Genomic DNA, 15,846 nt, shown 5'->3' with positions numbered 1-15,846 from the left:
TGTGCTGAGTGATAATACTGGTATGACTGACAAATTGTCATTCTTCTAATTATTTACATTTGTCCCTTTTGTCTATCAACATTCTTCCATTCCATTCCATTCAGAGATTACACGACATGCGCCTTCTACAACACAAATATTGTAATGACAGGTAATTAGGTAAGCTATATGACAGCGTCTTGATGCAGAGACAGAGATTTATTATTACAGCGTTAGAATACAAATGGCTCCAACAAAGCTCAGCTCTTGAGCAGCAGAAGAGAGGGAGTGCTTTCAGCAACTATCTGTCCTTTGGGCTTTCTGAAGCTGAGGAGCCAGGTCAGGGATGGGTGATCCATCTGGGGAAGGAACCGTTGCCCATAGCGGCAAGAACGGAAGCCAAAAGCTCCCATTGGGATTATGCAGTAGTTTTGCTCGAGACTGTTGAAGGAAAAGCTATAACTAGACCACACTTTCTCTCTATTCTCCCTCTCTTGGGACAGCATGCTGCCATCACTGCCTTGTGTGTCCACATGCAGTGAATGGTTTGTTGGGGTCAGGGTACACCAGGAAGAAAGGACAAGAAGCACTCACCCCATGAGTGCTTTACTTCTATGGAAGACATTGTGGCTTTAATATACTTTGCTGTACAATGGTGGGATTGGAGACATACAAAAATAGCTAAAATAGCCAATCTACAACTTCACAATTGATTGATTGATTGATTGAAATATTTATTAACAGTTTGCAGAATTACAGTACATTTCAAGCACAAACTCAATACAAAGACTGTTAACTGTGAGTGGACGACCCAATTAAGCATTACACTTGTTTACAAGAGGGTCCACCATGTTCAATTCATCAAAACATTTAGAGACGTACAAATAGACACTTATATTGGATTTTATCATAAAGGAGGTAAAAATGGAAAATAAACGTATACAGTGAGGGAAAAAAAGGGGGGAGGGGCGGTGGGGGGGATTCAGATATTACGGGGGCCAGTTTCGAATTGCAGCCGTCCGTAGGTGCCGTTTGAGAGCGGTTTTGAAGGAGTCAAGGGATTTGCATGTCTTAATGACTGTTGGTAGGGCATTCCACATTTTGGTGGCATAGGAGCGAAAATAATTTAGTCCCTTGTTTGTGCCGAATCTGGGTTGTACATGGTTCGTTGTACTCCCTCTGGTGTTGTGGGTGTGGAGTTGGACTTCGTTAACATTAAGGAAGTATCTAGACAGGTACATGGGTATATTGGTGGTGTATCGAATCTTGTGGACCAGACCCATTGCAAGATGCTGTACTCTGTCGTCGACCCTAAGCCATTCCAGCCTGTCAAAGTGGGCAGGAGTGAGGTGGGTTCGGGGGGTGAGGCCAAGTAGGAGCCTGACCAGTTTAATCATATGCACTCAGGATGCACATATCATGCATGCATACATATTGTGCATGTATACCTGTGTGTTCATACTAAGTTACACATGCGTACATTTACAATTTGTACAAACATACAGCACAGATTACAAGTTGTACACGCCAGTCACGCATACAAAACACATGCATAAACATGCGCGTACACAATTCTTGTCTGTATTTATGCCCAACTCTCCCAAGCCCATTGTGATGAATGTCTGCACTTGCCTTTGTTGACAGGAAAGCAATAGTACGGGTAAATAGGCTCATTCATTTCCAACTGAGAATTGAGGGCCAGTGACACTAACATAATCAAAAATGTTGCTTATGAAATTCATTGATCACATTATATAAGTTTGTTCACAATAAAAATGGACAAACTTGTTGCTAAGGGCTGCATCAATCTTTAGTAATAACAGGCCAGCCCTAGGAATAAACGCAGAGATGGGAGACAGAAAGGAACAGGTGGCGTGTATTGCCAGCACCTGTCTTCAGTCAGTTTTGATTTGATCTTTTGAAAGGTCTACCAAGGGGCCAGAACGTAGAAAACAGAGGGCAAGGTGAACGCAGATCGGGTCCACATTAGGAGCTCACTGGCCATCTGTACCTCACCTGCTAAATATCCTGGAACCAGTATGGAAGGTAAAAGTACAAAGAAAAGACACTTGTAAGTCAAGTCAAGAGAAGGAAAGGCAAGAGCAAATTTGAACTGATTTACTGAGTACTTTGTTAACAATTTGCACAGGTACAGTTATACAATAATAATGCTAAAGTGATAGCACAAAAAGCCCAGAGGGCATGTTTCCATTGTGGTCCTATGTTTTCAATTCATCAGATCAATACATACAGACGACATACAACAACAGCAAAGTAATTCAAAGTGCTTTGGATAAAACATATAGGCACCCATGTCCCAGACAATAAAACATATCAGTGCAGAAGAAACACATTATAGAAGGACATTTGAATACAAAATTTAAATAGTTACAATAAAATAGAAAAAAAAGAGAAAAGAAATGGCAGTGCCGAAGTACTGTTAATATGAACACTGCTTGAGAGAGAAAAAATGTCTAACTATTAAATAAGCATAAAAGAGGACATAAAAAGATCATATCTGCATACACAGTATCACAGTATCACATGTTTACATGCTGTATAAGCAAAAGTGGTAGCCTGAAAGACAGTGCAGGCACACTGTAGCGTCACGAAGATGCCAAAAGCCGCGAGCGGCAGGCAATGCTCCCTTTCCAAGGCATAGAGGGGCGGATTCAAACTAGGGCTGGAAACCGACGCCGGCTCCCTATTGGTTCACCAACCTACAGTATATGCCCGTATTCATGAAGGAAAGGTGAATTGTCCCACTCAGTACTACCAGAAATCATTGAGAAATTATACTAATATACACCAACATTCTCGCGATGCCCCCAGTTTACCTTTCCACAGGTGCTTTATTGGATTCATTATTTCTAGAATTGTTTTGCTCTGCAAAATAACTTCTGAAGGTGTGATAAATTATTTTAATATCAAACAACTGAACACAATAGTTTTGGTAACTAAAAGTAAAGATAAATAAAGTCCTTGCATGCTTCTTTGGACACTATGGGAAAATGTGAATACGATCTACCCTATTCTGTCAACAACTTTCTATCACTGTATGGCCAGCTCCGTCTGCATAAGAGACTGGTTGTGCCCCATGTATGCTTATTTGTAGGCCTATATTAGACCTCCTTAACAACTTAAGCACTATATACTTTATTGTACAAAAATAGCCAATCTAAAGCTCACAATACGTGAGTGAGTTTTTAGATCTGCTATTTTTGCAACATACTGAAGTTATTTTGAAATAAATATTTTTTATTTCAAGTAGGCTACTAATCATCTTTCATTGTTGGATTTAAAATATTTTTGCGTGGGCAGTATAGCAGACATTGCTGGCTCTGTTGATGTGACATATCTCAAACAGGTTGGGCTATCGAGATAAATGATGCTATTTTCCCCATTTTCATGATGCTATTGGCAGGATTCAGGAGGGAGAATCCTTCCCAAATAGGATTAGCCTGGGCAACAAAGCGTAACTCTAAATGAAAAATAAGTTTCTCATTTTTACCCCCTGAGTCACGTTTGCTCAAGTCTGTCTTTCCCTGAAAGAATATCCTTTCTGCATGAACACAATTGGAAATTATGCATGACGCATTGGAATGAGATATGCCAGTGAGACACCTGACTTATTCACAAGAAGAGTTAATCTGTCTATATAATATACATTGCAAGGTGACGTTCACAAGCTGCTGTGACTCATGTTCTCTGTACAGTGGGTTCCCCCTTGGAATAGGATTTGGGCCAATTCTCACAACCGTCGTCCTTGAAAGACTATTAAATACAGGTTTTTTTAATGCCACAGTCAGGTGAGCATGGCTGTCAGTCAGCTATAATGGAATACTTTTCTCTCTCCCTGTGTGGCTGAGCAATGAACCGAGGAGAACTGGAAAAAGAAGTGCACACTGTAACCAATAGTGGCCCCCTGGTGCGACTGTGGCTCAGGAGGTAGAGCAGGTCGTCCAATGATCCATGGGTCGGCAGTTCGAATCCCAGCTTCTCCTGTCTACATGTCGAAGTGTCCTTGGGCAAGACACTGAACCCCAAATTGCTCCCGATGTGCTGGTTGGTACCTTGTATGGCTTCCGCCGCAATCGGTGTATGAATGTGTGTGTGAATGGGTGAATGTAATGCACAATCTATGTAAAGCGCCTGCTATATAAATGCACCATTTACCATTTACCTTTAGATTTCACCTATTTTACTAATGTAACACCTACAGTAAGCGAAAACTGGCAATATTTTTTAAAGCAGATCGAAAAAACAAAAATAGCATTAAAGAGAAAATAGAAGATCTATAAGCTCACAATGTGCATGATGTGACACATTGTGATCTTATATCGTAGATCATAGAAGTATAAATTTGGTTTAAGTGGTTAACTAGGGGTTATCAAACATGAACATTTTGCATGTAACTTGGATTATACAACTATAATCTTTTTTTATGTTTTAGTAACTAAAAATGTATTGCTAATTTCTATGTCTATGTAAACTCATTGAGGACTTTTCTTTTCACTTTACCCCCCTCACAAACACCTTAAGGCTTAAGTAATCTCCCAACACCTTTTCTTGATATTTGAATTTAGATTCAGATTTGATAACCAAACACAATCAGTATGCAGTTGCATCAGTAATAATGTTGTGAATTTAGTAGACCCTCGGGCCTCGATGTTAAGAGTTTTATTCTAATTAAGTGTGGTGATTCAGTTGAGTGGCAAGCACAGCTCAGAGAACAAGATGACAGCAGGCAGTATCACACAAGTTCTGACGTTTATTAAGGTACTATAGTTCAAATTATGTGACTGACCAGAAGATATAACTTGGAGGAACATTTTGATGATTGTCATTGATTCATGTAATGGATGTTTGTTATTCACCATAAAATACCACTGCAAACAAACATCTTATCTGTATTTTTCAATGCAAAGATGCATTAACAATAGGAAACTGCTTCTATGTTGAAGAAGTAGTTTTGCCAACAGCAGCACAGAGGGTGGCTATGATTATCACTCATGATTATTCCGCACAAACATCTTTCTAAAACCAGTAGGATGGATTCATGGTAAATTACTGAAGCCATGAGCATGGAAACAAGATAGATTTGTTTACATTTGATTGTGTGTGTGTGTGTGTGTGTGTGTGTGTGTGTGTGTGTGTGTGTGTGTGTGTGTGTGTGTGTGTGTGTGTGTGTGTGTGTGTGTGTGTGTGTGTGTGTGTGTGTGTGTTTTAAAGGTAATGGGGACCAATGTGTGTTGAAAGCATGTCTAGCATATGGCGTCTCTGTGTAATGAGAAAGGCGAAGGTGAAAAGAGAGATGGAGGGAGAGCGAGACATGTCTCCACCACCACCCGCAGGACATCTCTCTGAGCAGCTGTTGTCTGAGTGCAAAAGGCAGCACTGCAGTGGCCTGTCACTCCTTCTGTGCATGCAAAACAGCACCTGCTGCATATCTCTCTTTTTGTATATAACAAGCACACCTAGTAGCACACCTTCATCCTTAAGATGTAACTGCATGGGTCCATTTGGTTACATTTTGTACACTGAGTTACAGTAAATGGATAACTCGACCTAGGATTTTACTGGTGTTTTCTCTCTGCCTGGAGCCTTCCTGGGTCTTTGTTTTCTCTCATTTTTATAGGCTGTATGGTTGGAAACAATTAGACAGAAAATATTATGTGTGGCAACTTGGGTAATATAAATACAGTGGCTGCTGTAAAAATATGTAAAAAATTATAATCTTGCATCGGCATATTTCACAAGGGGTTGTGTCCTGTGCTATGAAAAGCAGCACGTGTTCCACTTTGCATCGATGTATTTCACAAGGGGTTGTGAGCTGTGCTACAGTATGAAAAGCAGCACGTGTTCCAGATTTGATTTAGGCCTATACAATAAACTATACAAATTAAGCTCCCACAGAAATCTACTGAACAGAGTTCAGCCTGAGGTGTTTCACCGGGAGGACGTAACGAATGCACATGCATGTTCATTTTTTGTGTTGGTAACATGTAGCTCTTACTGATGTTGAGTGCAGCATTCTGGTGTAGCACAGTAGCACCCATCTAGAGACTTCTGCAGGGTTGGCTTCAGGTAGCCTGGCTAAAGAGAACAGACTCTACCGTTGCGTAGAAGAGTTTGGTTTGACGGGGAGGTTGGAGTTACACTGGCCATGCCGTTCAGGGCCCTCCATGCAAGTGCCTTCCTCACTTTCAGGTCTTGTTTGGTTGAGTTGACCCATGAGCCCAGGTACTTGAAGTCCTTGACTTCCTTCAAAGCAGTGCCTCCTGTTGTTGTCAGAGCTGGATGCTCTGATGGGATGTTGGTGATGGTGATAACTTCAGTTTTCTTGGCATTCAGCCGGAGGCCAACCTTGGCACATTCTGATTCCACTCTGGTCAGGAACTCCTGAGCTTGTTCCACGTGATCAGAGAGCAGGCTGATGTCGTCTGCGTAGTTCAGGTCTGTCAGGACTACTGTTGGGTGTCGTCTCGACCTCCTTGGTGTTATGGTGAGGCCAAGATCCTGCTCTCGTCCATTGATGGCCATCCTTAACGAGTAGTCCAAGACTATGACGAAGAGGAAGGGGGCTAGGGTATCCCCTTGCAGTACCCCAGCCAAGATGTCAAACTCCTCACTGTTGCCATGGGGTCACCACCTTGGCCCTTGTTCCTGCATACATGGTCTCTATTGTCCTGAGTAAGTTGGGAGGGACACCGTAGGCCTTAAGGATCTTCATCATCGTGCCTCTGTGGATCAAGTCAAATGCCTTTTTGAAGTCGATAAAGCACAACACGGCAGTCAGGTTGTTCCTTTTAACCGAGATGGTCGAGAGGTCCTCAGCCTTAGGCACCGGGATGATGTTGGACAGAGACCATATGGCTGTTTTAATTGTTTAGCAAGGCAAGGTTACAGAACTGTAGGATGGTGTTGTCAAGCCCACAGTTCTTTACGACCTGCCGTCTGGCCCAGCACTTTTGCCCACTCTCAGTGTGGCTTTCGCCCTGGCAAACTCACTGACCATGAAGGGGCCATCATCGATGTTGAGGTTCTGGAGGAATGGTGGAATGTCTTCCTCCTCTACTTCAACTGTTGTTCTGTAAGCTTGTAGCTTTGCTATTTTTCCAGAATGTCAACCCAGACTATAGAGACGCTATACGGTTCATTGTTCTCTAATTGTTTCCATGCTGTTTGAGCAATGAAAACTAGGAGATCTTCCTCAGTCTCTATTGAATGGAGCGTTTAGAGACTGAACCAAGTCTAACCCTCAGCCATCAGAATACACTGAGTGGGTAGTGTAGAGTTATACTGTGGGTAGAGTTACTGTGGGTAGAGTTATACTATGGTTAATTTATTTACTTGAAACATTCGTTTGAGAAAAAGGGTAGTGTAACAAAGTATAAATTATAGGCTTCATAACACCATGAAATCCATGCAGTCATTTTCAGAGGAGCCGAGTAGACAACTCTACCTGTGAGAGCATTGACAGAGGTAGAATATCCTATTCAGATGTGTGAAAATCTATGCAAATTTGCATATCCACTTTGTTCAGGTGCGTTGGACAGTGACTAAAAAAGGTATTTTATGAACAGAAATCTGACACACTGCTCTTGCTCAGCAGCATCAGCTTTTATTCAAATTGTCAACTTGAATATATAAACCCTTAAAATTAAATATAAACTGGATAGCAAGCTGTAATCATTAAACATTTATGCATTAGATTTTCTTACATATTCATACATTTCAGCCAGACAATTCATGTGATTAAGGAAAAACATTGTATTGGTGAGATGCATTACATTTTTGGCATAATGGCTCTGAATACTATATCACTCGATCCCTTCTTAGCTAAATGCAGACAGCCAACCTGAGAAGATGGAGATCAATTAACCCAATCCCCCCCACCCCCGGGGATCTAAAGAAACAGAGCCGAAAGGTGGATGCTGGTGTGTGTGTGTGTGTGTGTGTGTGTGTGTGTGTGTGTGTGTGGGGGGGGGGGGGGGGGGGGGGGGTCAGAAGCAATCAGTAGCAATCAGTAGCTGCAGAACTGCAGCAGGCAAACAACAGCAGCAGCTAGAGAATGTGACATTAGCATTTAAATAGACCTCCATATTACTGTCACAGAACTGAACTTGCTCCCCTCCTCACTTTATTTTAAGCTAGAGGGTAACAAGCTTGTCCAACATTTGAAATAGGCCTACGTGTGCCTCACAGTCATGTACGATTATTAGTAATGATGCGATAATACGTTTGTGCAAATAATAGTCAATGAAAAGATCTGGGTTCTTCCTTCTTTAACAGACCACTGGTCTACTTGGGAACAATGCAAGTTGGGAACAATGGATTGTATACCCCACCCTAGTATGCAATACTTGTTATATCCGTTGTCAACTTGTCATAGCACCCGTTTTAACCGTCTGTCTGTCTGTGTCCCTTTTGTGCCCATATATGGAGCACTCTAGTCTATATCTGTCTGACCTTGTCCCTTTTATGCCCATATATGGTCATGGTGTGGTAAATGTCTCTGGAGATTACTAGAGAATATGTGGAGAATGTCTGAAGAGCGCAAACTGACTGAAAGCTGGACTGACTAAACACTAAATCATGCAGGCTATAATCAAATGGCAGGTGTGGGGAATTGGGCCGGAGTTGCCATCGCAATCAATTGGCTCAGGCAGAGCATGGAAATTGGACAGGTGTGTGGATTTAGGCTCATTAGGTTGACTGGCAGAGCCTGACCAGAGCCTTTTCTGGCGGTTCTGGACAACCGTCTATTGTCAGCAGTAACCGACTCAAGGCCAGTTACTGCACTCCCTGTGGTGGTGTGAACGTGTGAGTCGGTGTGGCAGACGGCTTTCGAGTTGCGTGAATTACAAACGTACATATACATACACGCACGCAGTGCACACACACACACACACACACACACACACACACATACACGTACATGTATGTATGATATGTGTCATAATGTGTGTAATGTACAGAGTAATGTGTACACATGTACAGATTCAGTGCATTTAGGCTCTTGAAAATGTTGAAGTTAAAACTTGTAACAATTAGTTTGTAATGAATTAATAATCAAGATCAGTGTATACTGGCAATCTGGGATACACGTGAACACTTTAATACATGCACACACGCACACTAACCTTTGAGATAACCTTTTAGATGACTGTCACTAGAGTGTCTTTTCTGCATTGACACATTTTATAACTGTTAAAATGGCGCCACTCTGTGGCATGCTGTAATACTACACATGGGTAACAATCTATATATACAAGTGAAAAGGTGTACCCATACTCATTCTTCATGCTCTATCTCCGACCGAACCACACTTTTACCACACATCTCTATATGCAAAATAAATTCGCCACCCTCCCCGAACTGACATAGCCTATTTTTTAGCCGTTCAAGTTTCTTATTTACTCTGCAAATATTACTTTTATGAAAATCACGATCGAGCCAGCAGATAAACGGGTGCCACAACACGCCGAGAAACAAGGAATTTAACCACGCTACTTGCATACACTGCAACTCGCTTACAATTCGCAAACCTGGCAACACTGCCTGCCTCTTACGTCACCAGCTCTGCTCCTCCTGGCCTCCGTAGTCCGTCGCGCTCACAATCTGTCGCAGCCATCTTGCTTTTCTTTTGGATGGGCGAGTGGACATTTAATGCTAATAAATTAATTATAGGTCCAGCAAGCAAATCATGATGGTCTGATTGTGCTCAATAGGTCACAATAACATTCCGAAATTAGGTGTTGTGTTTTGTATGGCATTTTCCCCAGTAGTAGTTGCATATCTATCTCAGCTTTTGCCTGATAGCACACATGCTAACGTCAGCAGCCATAGCAACATACAGTGTGCGCAGACATAACATGAGTTGTTTACAACACAAACACACGGCCTTTTCACCACGCAATACACACAACAGCTCGGGAGTTATTAAACCGAACGTGGACGCTGTTTCAGTGTTACATTTGCTGCGCATATCGGAATAATTGTAACGGCATGCATGATAAATGTAACAACGCTAAAAAACACCATTAAACATATCGTTTTCACCTTAAAGCTATTACATTTCATTGAAGCAACTCCTTAGCATTGTTTTCATACCATGGATGTGATAAGATAATGTATCAAACATAAGGGAAATATTAAATAGGATCGGGTGTACCAGTTTGGCCATTTCTTTTTTTTCAATGGGGCAATACATTGATTAAACAAACGTTTGATTGATTGAGTTGTACAACGTTATACAACCCTAAACTAATTTTAGAATACACTACACAATACAATACAATTTTAGAACATATTTTGCACGTTCCATTTTTTTACTCAGAGATCCCTTTAGCTACACATGTAATATTTCCAGGCAACGGACCTACACATGTCAGCTACCATAAACCACTTCAAGTTATTAGGACGAAATAACTGACAGGAGTGACGGTGCTGTGCTGTGAGTAAACTAATAGGGGAGAGCCGCCAAGGATGTAACATTTTGCACGTTTCATTCTTTTACTCAGAGATCCGTTTAGCTACACATGTAATATTTTCAGGCAACGGACCTACACATGTCAGCTACCATAAACCACTTCAAGTTATTTTTTTGATAAAACAGGTCGGGAGTTATTCAACCGAACGTGGACGCTGTTTCAGTGTTACATTTGCTGCGCATATCGGATCAATTGTAACGGCATGCATGATAAATGTAACAACGCTAAAAAACACCATTAAACATATCGTTCTCAGCTTAAAGCAATTACATTTCATTGAAGCAACTCCTTAGCATTGTTTTTATACCATGGATGTGATAAGAAAATGTATCAAACATAAGGGAAATATTAAATAGTATCGGGTGTACCAGTACCAGTTTGGCCATTTCTTTTTTTTCAATGGGGCAATACATTGATTAAACAAACGTTTGATTGATTGAGTTGTACAACGTTATACAACCCTAAACTAATTTCAGAATACACTACACGATACAATACCATTTCAGAACATATAATATTGGCCAATATGTCAAATATGTAAATATTACATATAATGGCATTGAATGGAAGCGGACCATTTGTAACACATGTTACAAATGACCCGCTTTTGCAAGTTTTCTTTGCAGTTGCTTACAGACCAGAATGAACGTGAATTCCGTCTAAACACGATGCAAACTAATGAAGAACATAAGCATGAACACATCCATGTGGATTTTTATTCACCAACACCAAAGACAAAAATTGTACCACACATATACTCCAGGTGTAAAATTAGACGCATTTTGAAGGTAAACACTTCAAACTTCAAACTCCTGGCCACGTAGAGTACGTTGCTGTACACATACTGACGCGATGGCGTCATGGTGGCGTTGACCAATCAAGATATAACGTCCATGTTACAACCGTGAAGCGTTACAACCTTGGCGGCTCTCCCCTACATTTGTTACTAACATTAGGTTGTGGCGAAGTAGACACGTGGCCAGCAGATACTGTGTTTTGGACAAACAGGCTAGGTATTGGTGTTGATTTGGGTCAACTGGACAAACAGCGTGGTGTTGTTTTGTGTCTGTGTTTGTGTTGGAGCGCCTCAGTGTGGCCGTACAGGTCATGTGCAACCTCTTCCACAGAGAGATGGAGACACTAAATCTCAGCTGGACAAACATGTTTGCATGCATGCATCGCTGCCTTGCATGCTGTGTGCTACTGTTGAGTCTGTCACTTACTTTGACTGATTTATGGCATTGTCTTTCTGTTAAAATCCAACTATGTTAATTTAAGAACTCTGGGCATATAGGTCATTGTTTATTCACTGTGCACACGTGTAGCCTATTGTATGTCAGACTGTATGTCTGTCCCACAGTCACAATCCTTTAGTACTTAGGCTGTGGAAATATTCAGGACAAAACAATGGTACATTTCCAATAACCCATTCGTTACTACATGTGGAGTCAACTCCCGCCATTTATTTCTTCCCATAGTGCGTGGCAAAGTCGCTCTGGGATGAGTGCGCGCGTAGCGCGCACGAAATTCTAGTAATGAACAACTGTGTTGCAGAATTCAGGATGACATTCCTGGACTGGATTTCCATGTATTATTCTCATAATGGATAATTCAAATGATATCTGTGCTAATTAATCAATAAAGGTTTAATTAAAAAGAAATCTGAATCTAGCCCCCAGTGGCTTAGAAATTTACACATCGAGATAATTCTGTATGCAATCAACAAAAAAGTCTTGCTCAGCCCGTGCTCCAGGTGGCTCAAGTGCTTGAGAATTGTATAGTTTAGGTTCATTTAAGCATTCTCTTATCTGTGTATAATACTATAATTGGACCAGCAAGTGTATATGCTGTCATCTCCTCTAATACACTTGTTTGTTTGTTTTTGTTGTCCTTTTTTGCCCGCTTCATTGTATCTTCTCATTACTGTCAAATAGCCTACAGTTTTTAGGGAGGAGTTTGGGTCGGAGGTTGTGTTTGTCTTGTGTGTTTGTTTGTTCTTTTCAGAAAACTAGAAGGGTTTATTTCTATCTCTTCTTATCCTCATCTCATCCTCATCTTATCCTGTCCTTCAATCAAAATTATGTTAAAATAAAAAATAGAATTGAATGTGGCCCACGGCACTGGCCCTCAACAGTCTTTTACAAGGAGGTATTGCTTAAGGGAGCAAGAGCAACTTTAGCACACAGACTGAAAACATGCAGGAAAGGTGGATTACACAGAATGGGTATGCTGGTGAACCTCCTGGAATACTATAAACACAAGTATAATGGCTAAGATAAGGACAATTTTAACCCATTTTGGACTGAGGCCGAAAACACCTTCTAAATCCTGACCTAAGTTTTCTGAAAACTTCAAATATTTATATAGCATCATACTTTTTTTTAATACTTTACTGTACAGAATTCCAAAAGGGGTTCCTGTCCAGAAGAGTTACAACACCAAAAGGAAATGAGGCAGACAAAACCCACAGGATAAATGCACATGAGGTAATGAATTGATTGAGTAGACGTGCAGGACGCACGTAGGACAGACGCACATCAAGGGGATATCTACAGGCCAGGGGAGAAAACCACCAGGGGACACACAGGGACGACGGGAACACATGCGACACAGTCATGACACTCTTAGGGCCCAAGTATTGATGTTGTTCCAAGGATGACATGGCATTGCATGTCTCCATCTGAAGTTTAATGTGCAGACTGCAAGGTCAGACACCAGACTGAGTAAACACTGGTGGAAATAAGACATATTGTTGCTGTCAAGCAAAATCCTTGTATGTCCAAAACCATTACTTTTCTGGGAATGGAAATAAATAACCTGTCTTCCAATGAAACCAATGTTAGCAGTCATTTATAGTCATAAACTCTTAATAGTTTTCACTGGTTAAGACTCACAGACAGTCGTAGTTATTCCAACCTGGCATATTTGGACATTATCCGAAGTACAAAATGCCCTAATGGTTAGTTCAGTGGGTGCAGATCGGCGGACCACCGCAGCCCTTGGGGTGGTTCCTTGTGGTGGCCCCTGCACATATGGAGACAAATTCCCCCTTCAAATGTATGGAGCCAGATGCACATATAGCCTGTGTCAAATGCACATGGAGTCAAAAGCACATATGGAGATCATGTACTGTATAAAATAGGACATTCATTTATAATTTACAAACTAAATATGAAAAAGATTAAATATCTGAGGTTATCTCACCACTTGCACAATTGTTCTGTACTGTCTTTCCTGTCTGTTGTGGTCTCAGCCACTGTATAAGAACATTACATTTGTAAATTCTCATTTCTCAGAGTTAATTACCATTATCAAGATTCTACATTGTATGTAACATTTGTAAAGAATAGGAAACTATTATATAGATGCTAGCTCCAGAAACCAAGCTAGACTTGAAACAGGATAGCCTTCAAATAGAAATATTGTTAAAATAAATAAAAAAAAACAAGTGGAATGGAATGAAAATAAACATCACAGATGGGAAGTTCGGGAACCAACACAGACAAAGTAAAAACCAAGGCTGACTCGAAACAGACTGAGATTATGACCCAGAGAGGTGGAGATTAAAGGCCAGTGTGATGCCTTGGTTTTTCAAAACCAAAACAGACGGTGAGGCTATCAGTAGACTGATAGCTATCAGTCATGCTGAGGTCAGTAATTGGCCCATATGAGTAACATCTGTCAGGGCTATCCATTTCCCAATTCCCGCACCTTGCCCAATGAACTGGACCCACCTGAAGAAGGTGAGCAGCTTTGTGTTTAATGACAGTCATTTACGACAGAAATTCAATCTAGGAAGAAAGGCTGTCTTCTTTCTGTCTCTTTCAAACATGAAACATAACTCCTGTAACATAGCAACTCTTTCAAACATGAAACATAACTCCAGTGCTGTAGTAACTCTTTCAACCAGCTATAGTCTCTTAGTTGTCAGTGCTACCAAATACTCATAAAGCATCACAGTAGATTAATGTTTCACCTGGCAACTCTTAAAAGCAATTCCCTTGTTTCTAAGTGATCTACTTCACTGTTCATCTGGCAATCACAGCATGTACCGGTATGTACCTGCCTGTTAATAGGGCTGTGATCAGTCAGGTGCTACTTGTTTTCAATTAAGGGCGGGGTTTGTTGGCATACTGTTTAAAAGGCTATGCTGTGCATTCAAGGGGACGGATTGGTTTACCTTAATTGGGAGAACAAGAATGAATTGACAAGGCTGTTTGAAATTCTTTATAGGTGATTGGATTGATTAAAATAAGAACCTTGCACTCTTAAGAGGTAATAGGCAGTTCCTATGTAATATGATTGCCCCTGTTTTTTGTATATTTGCTCCTTTTTAACCACACATTCATCATCTGGGAATGTTAGAATAGGTGAAAGTAGGTGAAAGCACAAATGCAGGGACCAGAACACCAAAAAGCAATTTGGCCCAATGTCAGTAGAAATCAGGCTCCACAAACAAACACAATTTGATTAGATTGATTGAAGTATTTATTAACAGTTTGCAGAATTATAGTACATTTCAAGCACAACTCAATACAAAAACTGTTAACAGTGAGTGGACGACCCAATAAAGCACTATACACTTGTTTACAAAGAGGGTCCACCTTGTTCAATTCATCATAACATTTAGAGACATACAAATATACACTTCTATATAGCCAAAGAACAGAAAATCATCATAAAGGGAAAAGAAAACATATAGGGGAAAAAGGGTGGGTGGGGGATTCATATTTTACAGGGGCCAGTTTTGAATTGCAGCCGTCCGTAGGTGCCCTTTGAAAGCAGTTTTGAAGGAGTCAAGGGATTCACATTTGCATGTCTTAATGACTGTTGGTAGGGTGGCATAGAAGCGAAAATAATTTAGTCCCTTGTTTGTGCCGAATCTGGGTTGCACATGGTTTGTTGAACTCCCTCTGGTGTTGTGGGTGTGGACTTCGTTGACATTAAGACATTAAGGAAGTATTTAGACAGGTACATGGGTATCTTGGTGGTGTATCGAATCTTGTGGACCAGACCCATTGCAAGATGCTGTACTCTGTCGTCAACCCTAAGCCATTACAGCCTGTCAAAGTGGGCAGGGGTGAGGTGGGTTCGGGTATTGAGGCCAAGTAGTAGCCTGACCAGTTTGTTTTGGGAAGCCTTGTTTTAAGGGCCTTTGAGGTGCTGTGGTACCAAGAGGTGCATGCATAGTCGAAGAAGCCTTGTACGAGGGCTCCTGTTAGGGTCTTCAAGGTGTTTTTGTTGACCAGTGAGGAGATCCAGTACAGGAATCCTGCATGGACTCTGATAAACTGATACACAGTACACTTGAATATGGACTACTAAGATGCATATTGTTAAACTTTGACAGATGCCTGTTACGGTTCAAAAG

This window comes from Protomyctophum bolini (assembly GCF_963924005.1).
Source record: "Protomyctophum bolini genome assembly, chromosome: 22".
Taxonomy (NCBI): Eukaryota; Metazoa; Chordata; class Actinopteri; order Myctophiformes; family Myctophidae; genus Protomyctophum; species Protomyctophum bolini.
This window is presented reverse-complemented; position numbering follows the sequence as displayed.